Source organism: Triticum aestivum, chromosome 7D (assembly GCF_018294505.1).
Source record: "Triticum aestivum cultivar Chinese Spring chromosome 7D, IWGSC CS RefSeq v2.1, whole genome shotgun sequence".
In the NCBI taxonomy this organism is placed as follows: Eukaryota; Viridiplantae; Streptophyta; class Magnoliopsida; order Poales; family Poaceae; genus Triticum; species Triticum aestivum.
In genome coordinates this window covers 105,053,446-105,078,203 of record NC_057814.1, presented here as the reverse complement: position 1 = coordinate 105,078,203, position 24,758 = coordinate 105,053,446, and positions in this window count along the sequence as shown.

The following is a 24,758-nucleotide window of genomic DNA, read 5'->3' as shown; positions in this document are numbered from 1 at the left end:
TATCCACTGTGGAACGCAGAGCGGTGAGCTCCTCGGCCGCAAGGGCCTCGGATAATGCTTCGAGGGCCAGGGATGCGGTTTTCTTTTTGGCGCGGAGTGCTATGTCTGGATCACTAGTGATAGTGATAACTCCGTTGGGCCCGGGAATTTTGAGCTTCATGTACCCGTAATGGGGTATGGCTTGAAAGCGTGTGAATGCGTCTCGCCCCAACAGGGCGTGATATCCGCTGTTGAAAGGTGCCACGTGGAAGATTAACTCTTCGGACCTGTAGTTCTCTGGCGTGCCGAATACCACATCGATTTTAATTTCCCCCGATCATCGCGCTTCTCGACCCGGGATAGTGCCTCGAAAGGTTGTACTGCTCTGCTCGATACGGCTCTTGTCCATTTGCATTTTGTCGAGCGTGTCCTTGTAGATGAGGTTCAGTCCGCTGCCACCGTCCATGAGCACTTTAGTGAGCCGAAAGCCGTCCACAATTGGGTTTAGGACCAAAGCGGCAGGTGCTCGGACTGATCGGGCCCTTGGTTCGTCATTGGCATTGAAAGTTATCGCCGTATCGTTCCAAGGATTTATTGCGGCTACTTGGTTGACTTCGGGGAGGTCGCGGAGCGCCCTTTTGCGCCGATTATTTGAAGAAAAGGTCTCGAAGACCATAAATACATTGAGATCGTCATCCCCCGTATAGTACTTCTCTGGGGTAGTGTTGGTGAGGATGGCCTCCCCGCTCTTAGCCACCTGCCAGAGTACCCAACCCGAAGGCTATGTGTTGGTTCGGAATTCGGCATCGTGTGTATCTGGCAGGGCTTGTCGAGCCATTCATCAAGGATAGTTCTGTGTCCCGTTAAGGGTTTAATTTTCTTGTCCGTGGGATGATGATCAGGTGCCCCGTGAGGGTGCATCCTTTTTGCCCGGCCGGTGGGTGGCTTAAAGGCGAGCGGTTCCTATTGGGCTGTCTGGGCTTTCCAGGCGCTTTCCATTGTGCAATACTTCTGTACTATGTGTGCCAAAACTGCAAACTACAGTATGCGGTGTCGGTTGAGGGCATTGAGGATCCCCTCGTCCGTACAGTTGCGGCAAAATACTGAAACCGCATCATCGTCGCAACAATCTTTGATCTTGTTTTTAACAAGGAGGAATCTGGCCCAAAAGTGATGGACTGTTTCCTGAGGTTGCTGCCGCACATACATTAGGTCGCATATGTCCGGAGGACCGGAATTTCTTGGGGAATATTGCTTGTGGTGGGTGGGCGGGCTTAAATCCGAGCCCTGACCCACCGTGGGATCCAGAGTTTTAAGAATTTCTGAGGTCACTAGCCGAGTATCCGGAGTAGCCTGGGAGTTTTCAGGCTTAACGCATGGTTCTATGTTCGGAGGGCAGGGAGTCTCTTCCCAGAGATGGGTATCTGGCTCGCACGGCTCGGAAATCCAAACATAGCTTGTTCTCAGCATAGGGGGAGAGATATCCTTGGCTTGCTCCTCCACAACCGCAACCAGATGGGTGATCGGTGGGGACCTGATTTCTCTTTGATCGGGTTTAAGCCCAATCCGATCATAGTCTGCTGCGACCCCCAGGGCGGCGATGCGATCTAGCAGTTCGTTCAAAGACGAGATATCTGCCGGATCCATCTTATCGGAGTGTTCGAGGCCAATGCGGAGATGATTTTTGGTGGTTTGGGGGACCGGCTTGGCTTAACGGCCGAGCGGGCGCCCATGGTAAAACTACCGAGTTGGAGGATCTGCCCAGGAGCTAGGGCCCTTCCAGAGATGATTTTGTCATTGACGACAAGGCGAGCCATCGATCTTTCTATCGACGACACAGAGGAACTCTCAATGAAAGCACCAATGTCGATGTCGAAACCGGCTAATCTCCGGTAAGGGGTCCTGAACTGTGCGTCTAAGGATCGAAGGTAACAGGAGACGGGGGACACAATGTTTACCCAGGTTCGGGCCCTCTTAATGGAGGTAATACCCTACTTCCTGCTTGATTGACTTTGATGAGTATAGGGGTTACAAGAGTTGATCTACCTCAAGATCGTGATGGCTAAACCCTAGATGTCTAGCCTGTATGATTTGTGATAGCCTCTATAGACTAACCCCTCTGGTTTATATAGACACCGGAGGGGGCTAGGGTTGTACAAAGTCGGTTTACAAAGAAAGGAAACTAAACATCTGGCCGCCAAGCTTGCTATCCACGCAAAGGAGAGTCCCATTCAGACACGGGGGAAGGGCCTTCTATCTTGTATCTTCATGGCCCATCAGTCCGGCCCATGTCACATACCCCGGCCACCCGAGGACCCCTTAATTCAGGACTCCCTCAACGAGCGATGGTCTTTTCCTACCAATCTACCCCTCTATGAGCATGCGCGTAGTACTTTATTTCAATGACTAATAGATTTTTGCAATAAGTATGTGAGTTCTTTATGACTAATGTTGAGTCCATGGATTATACGCACTCTCACCCTTCCACCATTGCTAGCCTCTCTAGTACTGCGCAACTTTCGCCGGTGCATTACACCCACCATATACCTCCCTCAAAACAGCCACCATACCTACCTATTATGGCATTTCCATAGCCATTCCGAGATATATTGCCATGCAACTTCCACCGTTCCGTTTTACCATGACACGCTTCATCATTGTCATATTGCTTTGCATGATCATGTAGTTGACATAGTATTTATGGCAAAGCCACCATTCATAATTTTTATACATGTCACTCTTGAGTCATTGCACATCCCAGTACACCGTCGGAGGCATTCATATAGAGTCATATTTTGTTCTACCTATCGAGTTGTAATTCTTGAGTTGTAAGTAAATAAAAGTGTGTTGATCTTCATTATTAGAGCATTGCCCCATGTGAGGAAAAATAAAAGAGGCCAAAGATGCCAACAACAAAAAAAGAGGCCAAACAGAAAAATGAGAGAAAAGAGAGAAGGGGCAATGTTACTATCCTTTTTCCACACTTGTGCTTCAAAGTAGCACCATGATCTTCATGATAGAGAGTCTCCTATGTTATCACTTACATATACTAGTGGGAATTTTTCATTATAGAACTTGGCTTGTATATTCCAACGATGGGCTTCCTCAAATTACCCTAGGTCTTCGTGAGCAAGCAAGTTGGATGCACACCCACTTAGTTTCTTTTTGAGCTTTCATAAATTTATAGCTCTAGTGCATCCGTTGCATGGCAATCCCTACTCACTCACATTGATATCTATTCATGGGCATCTCCATAGCCCGTTCATACGCCTAGTTGATGTGAGACTATCTCCTTCTGTTTGTCTTCTCCACAACCACCATATTCTATTCCACCTATAGTGCTATGTCCATGGCTCACGCTCATGTATTGCGTGAAAGTTGAAAAGGTTTGAGAGCATCAAAAGTATGAAACAATTGCTTGGCTTGTCATCAGGGTTGTGCATGATTTGAATATTTTGTGTGATGAAGATGGAGCATAGCCAGACTATATGATTTTGTAGGGATAACTTTCTTTGGCCATGTTATTTTGAGAGACATGATTGCCTTATTAGTATGCTTGAAGTATTATTGTTTTCATGTCAATATTAAACTTTGGTTTTGAATCTTATGGATCTGAATATTCTTGCCACAATAGAGAGGATTACATTGATAAATATGTTCGGTACCATTCCACATCAAAAATTCTGTTTTTATCATTTACCTACTCGAGGACGAGCAGGAATTAAGCTTGGGGATGCTTGGTACGTCTCCAACCTATCTATAATTTTTTATTATTCCATGCTATTATATTACCCATCTTGGGTGTTTTATATGCATTTATATGCCATTTTATATTATTTTTGGGACTAACCTATTAACCTAGAGCCCAATGCCAGTTTCTGTTTTTTCCTTGTTTTTGAGTTTTGTAGAAAAGGAATATCAAACGGTCTCCAAACAAGCTGAAAATTTACGATGATTTTTATGGACCAGGAGAAGCCCCCGAAGCACAAGAGTTCGTCCAGAAGAGTCCTGAGTCAACGACAAGGGTGGAGGACGCGCCCACCCCCCTAGGGCGTGCCCCCTACCTTGTCGCTGACCCGTGGACCCCCTGACTTGAAACCGACGCCAAAAATTCAAATAAATCCAGAAACCCCCAGAAAGAAACCTAGATCCGGAGTTACAACACCGCAAGCCTTTGTAGCCACGAAAAACCAATCGGGAGCCCGTTCTGGCACCCTGCCAGAGGGGGAAACCATCACTGGTGGCCATCTTCGTCATCCTAGCGGTCTCCATGACGAGTAAGGAGTAGTTCACCCTTGGGGCTGAGGGTATGTACCAGTAGCTATGTGTTTGATTCTCTCTCTCTCTCTCTCTCTCTCTCGTGTTCTTGATTTGGCACGATCTTGATGTACCGCGAGCTTTTCTACTATAGTTGAATCATATGGTGTTTCTCGCCCTCTATCTTCTTGTGATGAATTGAGTTTTACCTTTGAGGTTTCACTATAATCGTATTGAATACTATTATGGATTTGAGAACACTTTACGTATGTCTTGCGTGGGATACCTGTGGTGACAATGGGGTGTTCTATTGATTCACTTGATGTATGTTTTGGCACTCAACTCGCGGATTCCTGAGGTGACATTGTGGTAATCTATGCATAGGGGTTGATGCACGTTTTCATCCTTGTTTCTCCGGTAGGAATCTTGGGGCACTCTTTGAGGTTCTTTATGTTGGATTGAATATTATGAATCTGAAGTTGTTTGATGCATATCATATAATTGACCCACAGATACTTGTGGTGATATTGGAGTATCTAGGTGACATTAGGGTTGATTGATGTGTATCATATGGTGTTATTTTACTACGAACTCTAGGGATGTTTGTGATACTTATAGGAATAGCCCAATGGATTGATCGGAAAGAATAACTTTGAGGTTGTTTCGTACCCTACAAGCAATTTCATCTTATGTTCTCCGCGATATGAACTTTGGACTAACTTTTGTCTCACGTTGAGGGATTGCCATATGATCTAATTATGTTATCACTGTTGAGAGAACTTGCACTAGTGAAAGTATGAACCCTAGGCCTTGTTTCCAAGCATTAAAATACCATTTTTGCTCACTTTTGTTACTAATTACCTTGCTGTTTTTATATTTTCAGATTACAAGAACCTATATCTACTATCCATACTACACTTGTATCCCCATCTCTTGGCCGAACTAGTGCACCTATACTATTTACCATTGTATTGGGTGTGTTGGGGACACAAGAGACTCTTTGTTATTTGGTTCCAGGGTTGTTTGAGAGAGACCATCTTCATCCTACGCCTCCCACGGATTGATAAACATTAGGTCATCCACTTGAGGGAAATTTCCTACTATCCTACAAAACTCTGCGCTTGGAGGCCCAACACGAGTCTACAAGAAGAAGGATGCGTAGTAGACATCACATAGCAGTTATAGCATAGAATATAAACTCTTTAATCATGAACACAGAAATATAGTAATACGAATATTAGTGCCTCTAGGGCATATTTCCAACAAGCTATTGCTTTTTAAGCGCTCGTAGAGAAATACCTTGGACTTCCCACTACTTTGGGGAGATCAACTAAAGCTGAGTTCAAACATATTGTGTCAAACGTCAAGAAGTTAGTTAATGGAGGCATTCCACGGATGCTTAGTAGTGCTGGAAGGGAGACACTAATCAAATATGTTTTTCAAGCCTTTCCTACATACTCAATGAGTTGCTTTCGTTTGTCTATTATTTTTGTAAGAAGCTCATAGGAGTCATTGCCCGCTTTTGGTGGGGTGGAGATGAGAAGAAAAAGAAAATGCACAGGAGGAAATGGGATGAAATCGCTATATGAAGGAAATATGCCCTAGAGGCAATAATAAAGTTGTTATTTTATATTTTCTTATTCATGATAAAGGTTTATTATTTGTGCTAGAATTGTATTGATCGAAAACTTAAATGCATGTGTGTATACATAAACAAATACCATGTCCCTAGTAAGCCTCTACTAGACTAGCTCGTTGATCAAAGATGGTTAAGGTTTTCCTAACCATAGACATGTGTTATCATTTGATAACGGGATCACATCATTCCCATCCATTAGCTTAGCATATTGATTGTTCAGTTTATTGCTATTGCTTTCTTGATGACAAATACATATTCCTTCTACTATGAGATTATGCAACTCCCGAATACTGGAGGAATACCTTATGTGCCATCAAACGTCACAACGTCACTGGGTGATCATAAATATGCTCTACGGGTATCTCCGAAGGTGTTTGTTGAGTTGGCATAGATCGAGATTAGGATGTGTCACTCCGAGTATCGGAGAGGTATCTCTGGGCCCTCTCGGTAATACACATCATAAGATGCCTTGCAAACAAAGTGACTAAGGAGTTAGTTGCAATATGATGTATTATGGAACGAGTAAAGAGACTTGCCGGTAACGAGATTGAACTAGGTATGAAGATACCGACGATCGAATCTCGGGAAAGTAACATACCGATGGACAAAGGGAATTACGTATGTTGTCATAAGGTTCGACCGATAAAGATCTTCGTAGAATATGTAGGAGACAATATGGGCATCCAGGTTCTGCTATTGTTTATTGACCAGAGAGGTGTCTCGGTCATGTCTACATAGTTCTCGAACCCGTAGGGTACGCACGCTTAACGTTCGTTGATGATATAGCTAGTGTTATATGAGTTATATGATTTGGTGACCGAATGTTGTTCGGATTCCCTGATGTGAACACAGACATGACGAGAAGCTCCAGAATGGTCCAGAGGTAAAGATTGATATATAGAACGATGATATTTGGACACCGGAAGAGTTTTGTAATGTACCGGGTAGAAATCGGGTCACCGGAACGGGTTCCGGACACCCCGAGAGGTTAATGGGCCATATGGGCCAAAGGGGGGAACACACTAGCCCACAAGGGGCTGGCACGCCCCTCCTAAGGCCGCAGCCCTTGGGAGAGAAGGAAAGGGGGGAGTCAGCCTCCCCCTTCCTTCCCTCTTCTCCCCTTTCCTTTCCCCTCCGGCAAATATGGTAAGGGGGGCCGCTAGGTAAAGATCCCAAGTAGGATTTGACCCTACTTGGGGCGCCCCTTGGCCTCTCCCCTCCCCCAGCTATATATATGTGGGAGGGGGGCACCACACATAACCACGAAAATCTCTTAGCCATGTGTGGCGCCCCCTCCACCGTTTACACCCTCGGTCATATTTTCGTAGTGCTTAGGCGAAGCCCTGCGGAGATAGCATCACCATCACCGTCACCACGCTGTCGTGCTGCCGAAACTCATACACTACCTCGCCGTCTTGCTGGATCAAGAAGGCGTGGGCGTCACCGAGCTGAACGCGTGCTGAACACGGAGGTGCCGTACGTTTGGTACTCGATCGGTTGGATCGCAAAGAAGTTCGGCTACATCAACCGCATTACTAAATGCTTCCGCTTACGGTCTACGCGGGTACATAGACACACTCTCCTCTTTTTGCTATGCATCTCCATGGATAAATCTTGCGTGTACGTAGATTTTTTTTTGCTTTCCATGCAACGTTTCCCAACAGTGGTATCAGAGCCAAGTCTATGCGTAGATGATATGCACGAGTAGAACACAAAGAGTTGTGGGCGGTGATAGTCATACTGCTTACCACCAACGTCTTATTTTGATTCGACGATATTGTGGGATGAAGCGGCCCGGACCAACCTTACATGTCCACGCACATGAGACCAGTTCCACCGACTGACATGCAACTAGTTTCGCATAAAGGTGGCTGGCGGGTGTCTGTTTCTCCTACTTTAGTTGAATCGAATTTGACTACGGATGGTCCTTGAAGAAGGTTAAAACAACAAACTTGATAAAACACCATTGTGGTTTTTGCGTACTTAAGAACGGTGTTGGAAATATGCCCTAGAGGCAATAATAAATGGTTATTATTATATTTCTTTGTTCATGGTAATTGTCTATTGTTCATGCTATAATTGTATTGTCCGGAAATCGTAATACATGTGTGAATACATAGACCACAACGTGTCCCTAGTAAGCCTCTAGTTGACTAGCTCGTTGATCAACAGATAGTCATGGTTTCCTGACTATGGACATTGGATGTCATTGATAACGGGATCACATCATTAGGAGAATGATGTGATGGACTAGACCCAATCCTAAGCATAGCATAAAAGATTCCCAACAGTGGCATCATGAGCCAGGCCTATGCGTAGTTACTATGCACGAGTAGAACACAAAGAAGTTGTGGGCGTTGATGTTGCCAATTCTTCTTGCCGCTACTAGTCGTTTCTTGTTTCGGCGGCATTGTAGGATGAAGCGGCCCGGACCGACCTTACACGTACGCTTACGTGAGACAGGTTCCACCGACTGACATGCACTAGTTGCATAAGGTGGCTAGCGGGTGTCTGTCTCTCCTACTTTAGTCGGAACGGATTCGATGAAAAGGGTCCTTATGAAGGGTAAATAGAAATTGGCAAATCACGTTGTGGTCATACGTAGGTAAGAAACGTTCTTGCTAGAAACCTACAAACCACGTAAAAACTTGCAACAACAATTAGAGGACGTCTAACTTGTTTTTGCAGCATATGTTATGTGATGTGATATGGCCAGAAGATGTGATGAATGATATATGTGATGTATGAGATTGATCATATTCTTGTAATAGGAATCACGACTTGCATGTCGATGAGTATGACAACCGGCAGGAGCCATAGGAGTTGTCTTTATTATTTTGCATGACCTGCGTGTCATTGAATAACGCCATGTAAATTACTTTACTTTGTTGCTAAACGCGTTAGCTATAGAAGTAGAAGTAATCGTTGGCGTGACGACTTCATGAAGACACGATGATGGAGATCATGGTGTCATGCCGGTGACGAAGATGATCATGGTGCCCCGAAGATGGAGATCAAAGGAGCATGATGATATTGGCCATATCATGTCACTATTTGATTGCATGTGATGTTTATCATGTTTTTGCATCTTATTTGCTTAGAACGACGGTAGAAAGTAAGATGATCCCTTATGATAATTTCAAGAAAAGTGTCCCCCCTAACTGTGCACCGTTGTGAAGGTTCGTTGTTTCGAAGCACCACGTGATGATCGGGTGTGATAGATTCTAACGTTCGAATACAACGGGTGTTGACGAGCCTAGCATGTACAGACATGGCCTCGGAACACACGCAATACACTTAGGTTGACTTGACAAGCCTAGCATGTACAGACATGGCCTCGGAACACGGAGGACCGAAAGGTCGAGCATGAGTCGTATAGAAGATACGATCAACATGGAGATGTTCACCGATCTTGACTAGTCCGTCTCACGTGATGATCGGACACGGCCTAGTTAACTCGGATCATGTTTCACTAAGATGACTAGAGGGATGTCTATCTGAGTGGGAGTTCATTGAATAATTTGATTATATGAACTTAATTATCATGAACTTAGTCTAAAATCTTTACACTATGTCTTGTAGATCAAATGGCCAACGTTGTCCTCAATTTCAACGCGTTCCTAGAGAAAACCAAGCTGAAAGATGATGGTAGCAACTATACGGACTGGGTCTGGAACCTGAGGATCATCCTCATAGTAGCCAAGAAAGATTATGTCTTAGAAGCACCGCTAGGTGAAGCACCAATCCCTGAAAACCAAGACATTATGAACGCTTGGCAATCACGTGCTGATGATTACTCCCTCGTTCAGTGCGGCATGCTTTACAGCTTAGAACCGGGTCTCCAAAAGCGTTTTGAGAAACATGGAGCATATGAGATGTTCGAGGAGCTGAAACTGGTTTTTCAAGCTCATGCCCGGGTCGAGAGATATGAAGTCTCCGACAAGTTCTTCAGCTGTAAAATGGAGGAGAATAGTTCTGTTAGTGAGCACATACTCATAATGTCTGGGTTACACAACCGCTTATCCCAGCTGGGAGTTAATCTCCCGGATGACGCGGTCATTGACAGAATCCTCCAGTCGCTTCCACCAAGCTACAAGAGCCTTGTGATGAACTACAATATGCAGGGGATGGAAAAGACCATTCCTGAGGTATATTCAATGCTGAAATCAGTGGAGGGGGAGATCAGAAAAGAACATCAAGTGTTGATGGTGAATAAAACCACTAAGTTCAAGAAGGGCAAGGGTAAGAAGAACTTCAAGAAGGACGACAAGGGAGTTGCCGCGCCCGGTAAGCCAGTTACTGGGAAGAAGTCAAAGAATGGACCCAAGCCTGAAACTGAGTGCTTTTATTGCAAGGGAAGTGGTCACTGGAAGCGGAACTGCCCCAAATACTTAGCGGACAAGAAGGCCGGCAACGCCAAAGGTATATGTGATATACATGTAATTGATGTGTACCTTACCAGTACTCGTAGTAGCTCCTGGGTATTTGATACCGGTGCGGTTGCTCATATTTGTAACTCAAAACAGGAACTACGGAATAAACGGAGACTGGCAAAGGATGAGGCGACGATGCGCGTTGGGAATGGTTCCAAGGTCGATGTGATCGCCGTCGGCACGCTACCTCTGCATCTACCTACGGGATTAGTTTTAAACCTTAATAATTGTTATTTAGTGCCAGCTTTGAGCATGAACATTGTATCTGGATCTCGTTTAATTCGAGATGGCTACTCATTTAAATCCGAGAATAATGGTTGTTCTATTTATTTGAGAGATATGTTTTATGGTCATGCCCCGCTGGTCAATGGTTTATTTTTGATGAATCTCGAACGTGATGTTACACATATTCATAGTGTGAATACCAAAAGATGTAAAGTTGATAACGATCGTCCCACATACTTGTGGCACTGCCGCCTTGGTCACATTGGTGTCAAGTGCATGAAGAAGCTCCATGCAGATGGACTTTTGGAGTCTCTTGATTACGAATCATTTGACACGTGCGAACCATGCCTCATGGGTAAGATGACCAAGACTCCGTTCTCCGGAACAATGGAGCAAGCAACCAACTTATTGGAAATCATACATACCGATGTGTGTGGTCCAATGAGTGTTGAGGCTCGCGGAGGATATCGTTATGTTCTCACTCTCACTGACGACTTAAGTAGATATGGGTATGTCTACCTAATGAAACACAAGTCTGAAACCTTTGAAAAGTTCAAGGAATTTCAGAGTGAGGTTGAGAATCAACGTGACAGGAAAATAAAATTCTTACGATCAGATCGTGGTGGAGAATATTTAAGTCACGAGTTTGGTACACACTTAAGGAAATGTGGAATAGTTTCACAACTCACGCCGCCTGGAACACCTCAGAGAAACGGTGTGTCCGAACGTCGTAATCGCACTATTGGATATGGTGCGATCTATGATGTCTCTTGCCGATTTACCGCTCTCATTTTGGGGCTATGCTTTAGAGGCTGCCGCATTCACTTTAAATAGGGCACCGTCGAAATCCGTTGAGACGACACCGTATGAATTATGGTTTGGGAAGAAACCTAAGCTGTCGTTTCTAAAAGTTTGGGGATGCGATGCTTATGTCAAGAAACTTCAACCTGAAAAGCTCAAACCCAAGTCGGAGAAATGCGTCTTTATAGGATACCCTAAAGAAACTATTGGGTACACCTTCTACCTCAGATCCGAAGGCAAGATCTTCGTTGCCAAGAACGGGTCCTTTCTAGAGAAGGAGTTTCTCTCGAAAGAATTGAGTGGGAGGAAAGTGGAACTTGATGAGGTGATAGTCACCCCTTCCGAACCGGAAAGTAGCGCAGCGCGGGAAGATGTTCCTGTGGTGCCTACACCGACTGGGGAGGAAGTTAATGATGATGATCTTGAAGCTTCGGATCAAGTTACTACTGAACTTCGTAGGTCCACAAGGACACGTTCCGCACCAGAGTGGTACGGCAACCCTATCCTGGAAATCATGTTGTTAGACAACGGTGAACCTTCGAACTATGAAGAAGCGATGGCGGGCCCAGATTCCGACAAATGGCTTGAAGCCATGAAATCCGAGATAGGATCCATGTATGAAAACGAAGTATGGACTTTGACTGACTTGCCCGATGATCGGCGAGCCATAGAAAACAAATGGATCTTTAAGAAGAAGACGGACGCGTATGGTAATGTGACCATCTATAAGGCTCGACTTGTCGCTAAGGGTTATCGACAAGTTCAAGGGGTTGACTACGATGAGACTTTCTCACCCGTAGCGAAGCTGAAGTCCGTCCGAATCATGTTAGCAATTGCCGCATACTATGATTATGAGATATGGCAGATGGACGTCAAAACGGCATTCCTTAACGGCTTCCTTAAGGAAGAGTTGTATATGATGCAGCCGGAAGGTTTTGTCGATCCTAAGAATGCTAACAAAGTATGCAAGCTCCAGCGCTCAATCTATGGGCTGGTGCAAGCATCTCGGAGTTGGAACATTCGCTTTGACGAGATGATCAAAGCGTTTGGGTTTACACAGACTTATGGAGAAGCCTGTGTTTACAAGAAAGTGAGTGGGAGCTATGTAGCATTTCTCATATTATATGTGGATGACATATTATTGATGGGCAATGATATAGAATTCTTGGAAAGTATAAAGGCCTATTTGAATAAGTGTTTTTCAATGAAGGACCTTGGAGAAGCTGCTTATATATTAGGCATCAAGATCTATAGAGATAGATCAAGACGCCTCATTGGTCTTTCACAGAGTACATACCTTGACAAGATATTGAAGAAGTTCAATATGGATCAGTCCAAGAAGGGGTTCTTGCCTGTATTGCAAGGTGTGCAATTGAGCACGGCTCAATGCCCGACCACGGCAGAAGATAGAGAAAAGATGAGTGTCATCCCCTATGCCTCGGCCATAGGGTCTATTATGTATGCCATGCTGTGTACCAGACCTGATGTAAACCTTGCCGTAAGTTTGGTAGGAAGGTACCAAAGTAATCCCGGCATGGAACACTGGACAGCGGTCAAGAATATCCTGAAGTACCTGAAGAGGACTAAGGATATGTTTCTCGTTTATGGAGGTGACGAAGAGCTCGTCGTAAAGGGATACGACGCTAGCTTCGACGCAGATCTGGATGACTCGAAGTCACAAACCGGATACGTGTACATTTTGAATGGAGGAGCAGTAAGCTGGTGCAGTTGCAAGCAAAGCGTCGTGGCGGGATCTACATGTGAAGCGGAGTACATGGCAGCCTCGGAGGCAGCACAGGAATCAGTCTGGATGAAGGAGTTCATTACCGACCTAGGGGTGATTCCCAATGCGTAGGGCCCGGTGACTCTCTTCTGTGACAACACTGGAGCTATTGCACTTGCGAAGGAGCCCAGGTTTCACAGGAAGACCAGGCATATCAAGCGTCGCTTCAACTCCATTGGTGAAAGTGTTCAAAATGGAGACATAGATATTTGTAAAGTACATACAGACCTGAATGTAGCAGATCCGTTGACTAAACCTCTCCCTAGAGCAAAACATGATCAACACCAGGACGCAATGGGTGTTCGATTCATCACAATGTAACTAGATTATTGACTCTAGTGCAAGTGGGAGACTGTTGGAAATATGCCCTAGAGGCAATAATAAATGGTTATTATTATATTTCTTTGTTCATGGTAATTGTCTATTGTTCATGCTATAATTGTATTGTCCGGAAATCGTAATACATGTGTGAATACATAGACCACAATGTGTCCCTAGTAAGCCTCTAGTTGACTAGCTCGTTGATCAACAGATAGTCATGGTTTCCTGACTATGGACATTGGATGTCATTGATAACGGGATCACATCATTAGGAGAATGATGTGATGGACTAGACCCAATCCTAAGCATAGCATAAAAGATTGTGTAGTTTCGTTTGCTAGAGCTTTTCCAATGTCAAGTATCTTTTCCTTAGACCATGAGATCGTGCAACTCCCGGATACCGTAGGAGTGCTTTGGGTGTGCCAAACGTCACAACGTAACTGGGTGACTATAAAGGTGCACTACGGGTATCTCCGAAAGTGTCTGTTGGGTTGGCACGGATCGAGACTGGGATTTGTCACTCCGTATGACGGAGAGGTATCTCTGGGCCCACTCGGTAATGCATCATCATAATGAGCTCAATGTGACTAAGGCGTTAGTCACGGGATCATGCATTGCGGTACGAGTAAATAGACTAGCCGGTAACGAGATTGAACAAGGTATTGGGATACCGACGATCGAATCTCGGGCAAGTAACATACCGATTGACAAAGGGAATTGCATACGGGATTGATTGAATCCTCGACATCGTGGTTCACCCGATGAGATCATCGTGGAACATGTGGGAGCCAACATGGGTATCCAGATCCCGCTGTTGGTTATTGACCGGAGAGGCATCTCGGTCATGTCTGCATGTCTCCCGAACCCGTAGGGTCTACACACTTAAGGTTCGGTGACGCTAGGGTTGTAGAGATATGTGTATGCGGAAACCTGAAAGTTGTTCGGAGTCCCGGATGAGATCCCGGACGTCACGAGGAGTTCCGGAATGGTCCGGAGGTGAAGAATTATATATAGGAAGTCAAGTTTCGGCCACCGGGAAAGTTTCGGGGGTTACCGGTATTGTACCGGGACCCCCGGAAGGGTCCCGGGGGTCCACCGGGTGGGGCCACCTATCCCGGAGGGCCTTGTGGGCTGAAGTGGGAAGGGAACCAGCCCCTAGTGGGCTGGGCGCCCCCCCATGGGCCTCCCCCTGCGCCTAGGGTTGGAAACCCTAGGGTGGGGGGGGCGCCCCACTTGCCTTGGGGGGTAAGTTACCCCCTGGGCGCCCCCCCACCCTAGATGGGTTCTGGCTGGCGCCCCCCCTCCCAGGGGGCCTATATAAAGGGGGGGAGGGAGGGAAGTAGTAACATAGCCTTGGGCGCCTCCCTCCTCCCCTGCTACACCTCTTCCTCTCGCAGAAGCTCGGCGAAGCCCTGCCGAGACCCGCTACATCCACCACCACGCCGTCGTGCTGCTGGATCTCCATCAACCTCTCCTTCCCCTTGCTGGATCAAGAAGGAGGAGACGTCTCTGCACCGTACGTGTGTTGAACGCGGAGGTGCCGTCCGTTCGGCACTCGGTCATCGGTGATTTGGATCACGACGAGTACGACTCCGTCATCCACGTTCATTGGAACGCTTCCGCTCGCGATCTACAAGGGTATGTAGATGCACTCCTTTCCCCTTGTTGCTAGTATACTCCATAGATGCATCTTGGTGAGCGTAGGAAAAATTTAAATTATGCTACGATTCCCAACAAACGGTTCTTGCTAGAAGCCCGTAACAGCCACGTAAAACTTGCAACAACAAAGTAGAGGACGTCTAACTTGTTCTTGCAGGGCATGTTGTGATGTGATATGGTCAAGATATGATGTGACATATGTTGATGTACGAGATGATCATGTTTTGTAATATCGACAACCGGCAGGAGCCTTAGGATTGTCTCTTAATTATTGTATGAAATGCAAGCACCATGTAATTGCTTTACTTTTTGTCGCTATGTGTTAGCAATAGTTGTAGAAGCAATAGTTGGCGAGACGACCCTGGCACAACGATGGAGATCAAGGTGTCGAGCCGGTGACGATGGAGCTCATGACGATGCTTTGGAGATGGAGATCAAAAGCACAAGATGATGATGGCCATATCATGTCACATATTTCGATTGCATGTGATGTTTATCCTTTATGCATCTTATTTTGCTTAGTACAGCAGTAGCATTATAAGATGATCCCTTCACTAAATTTCAAGATAAAGGTGATCTCCCCAAGTATGCACCTTTACCAAAGTTCATCGTTTCGAAGCACCTCGTGATGATCGGGTGTGATAGACTCTACGTTCACATACAACGGGTGTAAGACAGTTTTGCACATGCAGAATACTTGGGTTAAACTTGACGAGCCTAGCATGTACAGACATGGTCTCAGAACACTGGAGATCGAAAGGTCGAACATGAGTCATATAGTAGATATGATCAACATAGAGATGTTCACCATTGATGACTACCCCATCTCACGTGATGATCGGGCATGGGTTAGTTGATTTGGATCATGTATCACTTAGATAACTTGAGGGATGTTTATTTAAGTGGGAGTTCATTAGTAATTTGATTAACTGAACTTAATTTATCTTGTACTTAGTCTTATAGTTTTTCATATCTATGTTGTAGATCAATGGCCCGAGCTACCGTTCCCCTGTATTTTAATGCGTTCCTAGAGAAAGCTAAGTTGAAAGATGATGGTAGCAACTACATGGACTGGGTCCGTAACATGAGGATTATTGATGACCCACAAGTGTAGGGGATCTATCGTAGTCCTTTCGATAAGTAAGAGTGTCGAACCCAACGACGAGCAGAAGGAAATGACAAGCAGTTTTCAGCAAGGTATTCTCTACAAGCACTAAAATTATCGGTAAAAGATAGTTGTGTGATAAGATAATTCGTAACGGGTAACAAGTAACAAAAGTAACTAAGGTGTAGCAAGGTGGCCCAATCCTTTTTGTAGCAAAGTACAAGCCTGGACAAACTCTTATATAAAGCAAAGCGCTCCCGAGGAAACATGGGAATTACTGTCAAGCTAGTTTTCATCATGCTCATATGATTCACGTTCATTACTTTGATAATTTGATATGTGGGTGGACCGGTGCTTGCATGCTGTCCTTACTTGGACAAGCCTCCCACTTATGATTAACCCCTCTCACAAGCATCCACAACTACGAAAGAAGAATTAAGATAAATCTAACCATAGCATGAAACATATGGATCCAAATCAGCCCCTTAATTACAAAGCAACGCATAAACTAGGGTTTAAGCTTCTGTCACTCTAGCAACCCATCATCTACTTATTACTTCTCAATGCCTTCCCCTAGGCCCAACTCATGGTGAAGTGTCATGTAGTCGACGTTCACGTAACACCACTAGAGGAAAGACAACATACATCTCATCAAAATATCGAACGAATACCAAATTCACATGATTACTTATAACAAGACTTCTCCCATGTCCTCAGGAACAAACGTAACTACTCACAAAGCATATTCATGTTCATAATCAGAGGAGTATTGAATAGCATTAAGGATCTGAACATATGACCTTCCACCAAATAAACCAACTAGCATCAACTACAAGGAGTAATCAACACTACTAGCAACCCACAGGTACCAATATGAGGTTTTGAGACAAAGATCGGATACAAGAGATGAACTAGGGTTTGAGAGGAGATGATGCTGGTGAAGATGTTGATGGAGATTGACCCCCTCTCGATGAGAGGATCGTTGGTGATGACGATGGCTTCGATTTCCCCCTCCGGGAGGGAAATTTCCCTGGGAGAACAGTTTCGTTGGAGCCCTAGATTGGTTCTGCCCAAGTTCCGCCTCGAGACGGCGGCGCTTCGTCCCAAAAGCTTCCTCTTGATTTTTTTCCAGGTCAAAACACACCATATAGCAGAAGATGGGTACCGGGGGCCTGCCAGGTGGCCCACAAGGTAGGGGATCGCGCGCTCCACCCTTGTGGATGCCTGGTGGGTCCCCTCTGGTACTTTCTTCGCCCAATATTTTTTTATTCCAAAGTAATTCTCCGTGAAGTTTCAGGACTTTTGGAGTTGTGCAAAATAGGTCTCTTGGATTTGCTCGTTTTCTAGTCCAGACTTCCAGTTGCTGGCATTTTCCCTCTTTGTGTAAACCTTGTGAAATAAGAGAGAAAAGTCATAAGTATTGTGCAAAAAATATCAATATAAAAGCATGACGCAAAATGGACATATCAACTCCCCCAAACTTAGACCTCGCTTGTCCTCAAGCGAAAGCTGAAATCGAAAAATATGTCCACATGTTTAGAGATAGAGGTGTCGATAAAATAAAATACAGACATGAGGGCATCATGATCATCTTTAAAACAACAACATATATTTGTTGGGGAACGTAGTAATTTCAAAAAATTTCCTACACACACGCAAGATCATGGTGATGCATAGCAACGAGAGGGGAGAGTGTTGTCTACGTACCCTCGTAGACCGTAAGCGGAAGCGTTATATCAACGCGGTTGATGTAGTCGTACGTCTTCACGATCCGACCGATCCAAGTACCGAAAGCACGGCACCTCCGAGTTCTGCACACGTTCGGCTTGGTGACGTCCTCGCCTTCTCGATCCAGCAAGAGGGGCGAAGTAGTAGATGAGTTCCGGCAGCACGACGGCGTGGTGACGGTGTTGGTGAAGAACAATCTTCGCAGGGCTTCGCCTAAGCACTACGAAAACTATGACGGAGGATAAACTAGAGGAGACGGGGTTGCCAGCACACGGCTTGGTGTTTCTTGATGTGTCTTGGGTGCTAGCCCTACCCCTCTATTTATATGTTGAGCCTTGGGGTCGAAACTTGGAGTAAAAGCCTCCACAAAGTCGGTTTCACCCGAAAGGCAAGAGTCCTTCTCGGACTCCAGGGCCAGACGCCAGGGTTCCGGCGTCTGGACCCAGACGCCAGGGACCCTGGCGTCTGGCCCCTGGACTCCGCAAAACTTCCTTTTGCGCTTTCCAAAAACCTCGTGGGCTTTCCCCTTTGGCCCAGATAAAGTGTTCTTGTGCCCAAACATTTCGGGAAACAACCGGAAACTCTTTCGATGGATTCCGGAACCTTTCCGGAGATCAAACACTACTATCCACATATCAATCTTTACTTCCGGACCATTCCGGAGTTCCTCGTCATATCCGTGATCTCATCCAAAACTCCGAACAACATTCGGTCACCAACATACATAACTCATAGTACTATATCGTCAACGAACGTTAAGCGTGCGGACCCTACGGGTTCGAGAACTATGTAGACATGACCGAGACACCTCTCTAGTCAATAACAAATAGCAGGACCTGGATGCCCATATTGGCTCCTACATATTCTACGAAGATCTTTATCGGTCAGACCGCATAACAACATACGTTGTTCCCTTTGTCATCGGTATGTTACTTGCCCGAGATTCGATCGTCGGTATCTCAATACCTAGTTCAATCTCGTTACCGGCAAGTCTCTTTACTCGTTCCGTAATACATCATCCCGCAACTAACTCATTAGTTGCAATGCTTGCAAGGCTTATAGTGATGTGCATTACCGAGTGGGCCCAGAGATACCTCTCCGACAATCGGAGTGACAAATCCTAATCTCGAAATACGCCAACCCAACAAGTACCTTCGGAGACACCTGTAGAGCACCTTTATAATCACCCAGTTACGTTGTGACGTTTGGTAGCACACAAAGTGTTCCTCCGGTAAACGGGAGTTGCATAATCTCATAGTCATAGGAACATGTATAAGTCATGAAGAAAGCAATAGCAACATACTAAACGATCGAGTGCTAAGCTAACGGAATGGGTCAAGTCAATCACATCATTCTCCTAATGATGTGATCCCGTTAATCAAATGACAACTCATGTCAATGGCTAGGAAACATAACCATCTTTGATCAACGAGCTAGTCAAGTAGAGGCATACTAGTGACACTCTGTTTGTCTATGTATTCACACAAGTATTATGTTTCCGGTTAATACAATTCTAGCATGAATAATAAACATTTATCATGATATAAGGAAATAAATAATAACTTTATTATTGCCTCTAGGGCATATTTCCTTCAGTCTCCCACTTGCACTAGAGTCAATAATCTAGATTACACAGTAATGATTCTAACACCCATGGAGCCTTGGTGCTGATCATGTTTTGCTCGTGGAAGAGGCTTAGTCAACGGGTCTGCAACATTCAGATCCGTATGTATCTTGCAAATTTCTATGTCTCCCACCTGGACTAGATCCCGGATGGAGTTGAAGCGTCTCTTGATGTGCTTGGTTCTCTTGTGAAATCTGGATTCCTTCGCCAAGGCAATTGCACCAGTATTGTCACAAAAGATTTTCATTGGACCCGATGCACTAGGTATGACACCTAGATCGGATATGAACTCCTTCATCCAGACTCCTTCATTTGCTGCTTCCGAAGCAGCTATGTACTCCGCTTCACACGTAGATCCCGCCACGACGCTTTGTTTAGAACTGCACCAACTGACAGCTCCACCGTTCAATGTAAACACGTATCCGGTTTGCGATTTAGAATCGTCCGGATCAGTGTCAAAGCTTGCATCAACGTAACCATTTACGACTAGCTCTTTGTCACCTCCATAAACGAGAAACATATCCTTAGTCCTTTTCAGGTATTTCAGGATGTTCTTGACCGCTGTCCAGTGATCCACTCCTGGATTACTTTGGTACCTCCCTGCTAAACTTATAGCAAGGCACACATCAGGTCTGGTACACAGCATTGCATACATGATAGAGCCTATGGCTGAAGCATAGGGAACATCTTTCATCTTCTCTCTATCTTCTGCAGTGGTCGGGCATTGAGTCTTACTCAACTTCACACCTTGTAACACAGGCAAGAACCCTTTCTTTGCTTGATCCATTTTGAACTTCTTCAAAACTTTGTCAAGGTATGTGCTTTGTGAAAGTCCAATTAAGCGTCTTGATCTATCTCTATAGATCTTGATGCCCAATATATAAGCAGCTTCACCGAGGTCCTTCATTGAAAAACTCTTATTCAAGTATCCCTTTATGCTATCCAGAAATTCTATATCATTTCCAATCAGCAATATGTCATCCACATATAATATCAGAAATGCTACAGAGCTCCCACTCACTTTCTTGTAAATACAGGCTTCTCCAAAAGTCTGTACAAAACCAAATGCTTTGATCACACTATCAAAGCGTTTATTCCAACTCCGAGAGGCTTGCACCAGTCCATAAATGGATCGCTGGAGCTTGCACACTTTGTTAGCTCCCTTTGGATCGACAAAACCTTCCGGTTGCATCATATACAACTCTTCTTCCAGAAATCCATTCAGGAATGCAGTTTTTACATCCATTTGCCAAATTTCATAATCATAAAATGCGGCAATTGCTAACATGATTCGGACAGACTTAAGCATCGCTACGGGTGAGAAGGTCTCATCGTAGTCAATCCCTTGAACTTGTCGAAAACCTTTCGCAACAAGTCGAGCTTTATAGACAGTAACATTACCGTCAGCGTCAGTCTTCTTCTTGAAGATCCATTTATTCTCAATGGCTTGCCGATCATCGGGCAAGTCAACCAAAGTCCACACTTTGTTCTCATACATGGATCCCATCTCAGATTTCATGGCCTCAAGCCATTTTGCGGAATCTGGGCTCACCATCGCTTCTTCATAGTTCGTAGGTTCGTCATGGTCTAGTAACATAACCTCCAGAACAGGATTACCGTACCACTCTGGTGCGGATCTTACTCTGGTTGACCTACGAGGTTCAGTAACAACTTGATCTGAAGTTTCATGATCATCATCATTAACTTCCTCACTAATTGGTATAGACGTCACAGGAACCGGTTTCTGTGATGAACTACTTTCCAATAAGGGAGCAGGTACGGTTACCTCATCAAGTTCTACTTTCCTCCCACTCACTTCTTTCGAGAGAAACTCCTTCTCTAGAAAGGATCCATTCTTAGCAACGAATGTTTTGCCTTCGGATCTGTGATAGAAGGTGTACCCAACAGTCTCCTTTGGGTATCCTATGAAGACACATTTCTCCGATTTGGGTTCGAGCTTATCAGGTTGAAGCTTTTTCACATAAGCATCGCAGCCCCAAACTTTAAGAAACGACAACTTTGGTTTCTTGCCAAACCACAGTTCATAAGGCGTCGTCTCAACGGATTTCGATGGTGCCCTATTTAACGTGAATGCAGCCGTCTCTAAAGCATAACCCCAAAATGATAGCGGTAAATCAGTAAGAGACATCATAGATCGCACCATATCTAGTAAAGTACGATTACGACGTTCGGACACACCATTACGCTGTGGTGTTCCGGGTGGCGTGAGTTGCGAAACTATTCCGCATTGTTTCAAATGTAGACCAAACTCGTAACTCAAATATTCTCCTCCACGATCAGATCGTAGAAACTTTATTTTCTTGTTACGATGATTTTCAACTTCACTCTGAAATTCTTTGAACTTTTCAAATGTTTCAGACTTATGTTTCATTAAGTAGATATACCCATATCTGCTTAAATCATCTGTGAAGGTGAGAAAATAACGATATCCGCCGCGAGCCTCAACATTCATCGGACCACATACATCTGTATGTATGATTTCCAACAAATCTGTTGCTCGCTCCATAGTTCCGGAGAACGGCGTTTTAGTCATCTTGCCCATGAGGCATGGTTCGCAAGTACCAAGTGATTCATAATCAAGTGATTCCAAAAGTCCATCAGTATGGAGTTTCTTCATGCGCTTTACACCAATATGACCCAAACGGCAGTGCCACAAATAAGTTGCACTATCATTATCAACTCTGCATCTTTTGGTTTCAACATTATGAATATGTGTATCACTACTATCGAGATTCATCAAAAATAGACCACTCTTCAAGGGTGCATGACCATAAAAGATATTACTCATATAAATAGAACAACCATTATTCTCTGATTTAAATGAATAACCGTCTCGCATCAAACAAGATCCAGATATAATGTTCATGCTCAACGCTGGCACCAAATAACAATTATTTAGGTCTAATACTAATCCCGAAGGTAGATGTAGAGGTAGCGTGCCGACGGCGATCACATCGACTTTGGAACCGTTTCCCACGCGCATCGTCACCTCGTCCTTGGCCAGTGTTCGCTTAATCCGTAGTCCCTGTTTTGAGTTGCAAATATTAGCAACAGAACCAGTATCAAATACCCAGGTGCTACTGCGAGCTCTGGTAAGGTACACATCAATAACATGTATATCACATATACCTTTGTTCACCTTGCCATCCTTCTTATCCGCCAAATACTTGGGGCAGTTCCGCTTCCAGTGACCAGTCTGCTTGCAGTAGAAGCACTCAGTCTCAGGCTTAGGTCCAGACTTGGGTTTCTTCTCTTGAGCAGCAACTTGCTTGCTGTTCTTCTTGAAGTTCCCCTTCTTCTTCCCTTTGCCCTTTTTCTTGAAACTGGTGGTCTTATTAACCATCAACACTTGATGCTCCTTCTTGATTTCTACCTCCGCAGCTTTTAGCATTGCGAAGAGCTCGGGAATCGTCTTATCCATCCCTTGCATGTTATAGTTCATCACGAAGCTCTTGTAGCTTGGTGGCAGTGATTGAAGAATTCTGTCAATGACGCTATCATCCGGAAGATTAACTCCCAGTTGAATCAAGTGATTATTATACCCAGACATTTTGAGTATATGCTCACTGACAGAACTATTCTCCTCCATCTTACAGCTGTAGAACTTATTGGAGACTTCATATCTCTCAATCCGGGCATTTGCTTGAAATATTAACTTCAACTCCTGGAACATCTCATATGCTCCATGACGTTCAAAACGTCGTTGAAGACCCGGTTCTAAGCCGTAAAGCATGGCACACTGAACTATCGAGTAGTCATCAGCTTTGCTCTGCCAGACGTTCATAACATCTGGTGTTGCTCCTGCAGCAGGTTTGGCACCTAGCGGTGCTTCCAGGACGTAATTCTTCTGTGCAGCAATGAGGATAATCCTCAAGTTACGGACCCAGTCCGTGTAATTGCTACCATCATCTTTCAACTTTGCTTTCTCAAGGAACGCATTAAAATTCAACGGAACAACAGCACGGGCCATCTATCTACAATCAACATAGACAAGCAAGATACTATCAGGTACTAAGTTCATGATAAATTTAAGTTCAATTAATCATATTACTTAAGAACTCCCACTTAGATAGACATCCCTCTAATCCTCTAAGTGATCACGTGATCCAAATCAACTAAACCATAACCGATCATCACGTGAAATGGAGTAGCTTTCAATGGTGAACATCACTATGTTGATCATATCTACTATATGATTCACGCTCGACCTTTCGGTCTCAGTGTTCCGAGGCCATATCTGCATATGCTAGGCTCGTCAAGTTTAACCTGAGTATTCTGCGTGTGCAAAACTGGCTTGCACCCGTTGTAGATGGACGTAGAGCTTATCACACCCGATCATCACGTGGTGTCTGGGCACGACGAACTTTGGCAACGGTGCATACTCAGGGAGAACACTTTTATCTTGAAATTTAGTGAGAGATCATCTTATAATGCTACCGTCAATCAAAGCAAGATAAGATGCATAAAAGATAAACATCACATGCAATCAATATAAGTGATATGATATGGCCATCATCATCTTGTGCTTGTGATCTCCATCTCCGAAGCACCGTCCTGATTACCATCGTCACCGGCGCGACACCTTGATCTCCATCGTAGCATCGTTGTTGTCTCGCCAATCTTATGCTTCTACGACTATCGCTACCGCTTAGTGATAAAGTAAAGCATTACAGGGCGATTGCATTGCATACAATAAAGCGACAACCATATGGCTCCTGCCAGTTGCCGATAACTCGGTTACAAAACATGATCATCTCATACAATAAAATATAGCATCATGCCTTGACCATATCACATCACAACATGCCCTGCAAAAACAAGTTAGACTTCCTCTACTTTGTTGTTGCAAATTTTACGTGGCTACTACGGGCTTAGCAAGAACCGTTCTTACCTACGCATCAAAACCACAATGATAGTTTGTCAAGTTGGTGCTGTTTTAACCTTCGCAAGGACCGGGCTTAGCCACACTCGGTTCAACTAAAGTTGGAGAAACTGACACCCGCCAGCCACCTGTGTGCAAAGCCCGTCGGTAGAACCAGTCTCGCGTAAGCGTACGCGTAATGTCGGTCCAGGCCGCTTCATGCAGCAATACCGCCGAACCAAAGTATGACATGCTGGTAAGCAGTATGACTTATATCGCCCACAACTCACCTGTGTTCTACTCGTGCATATGACATCTACGC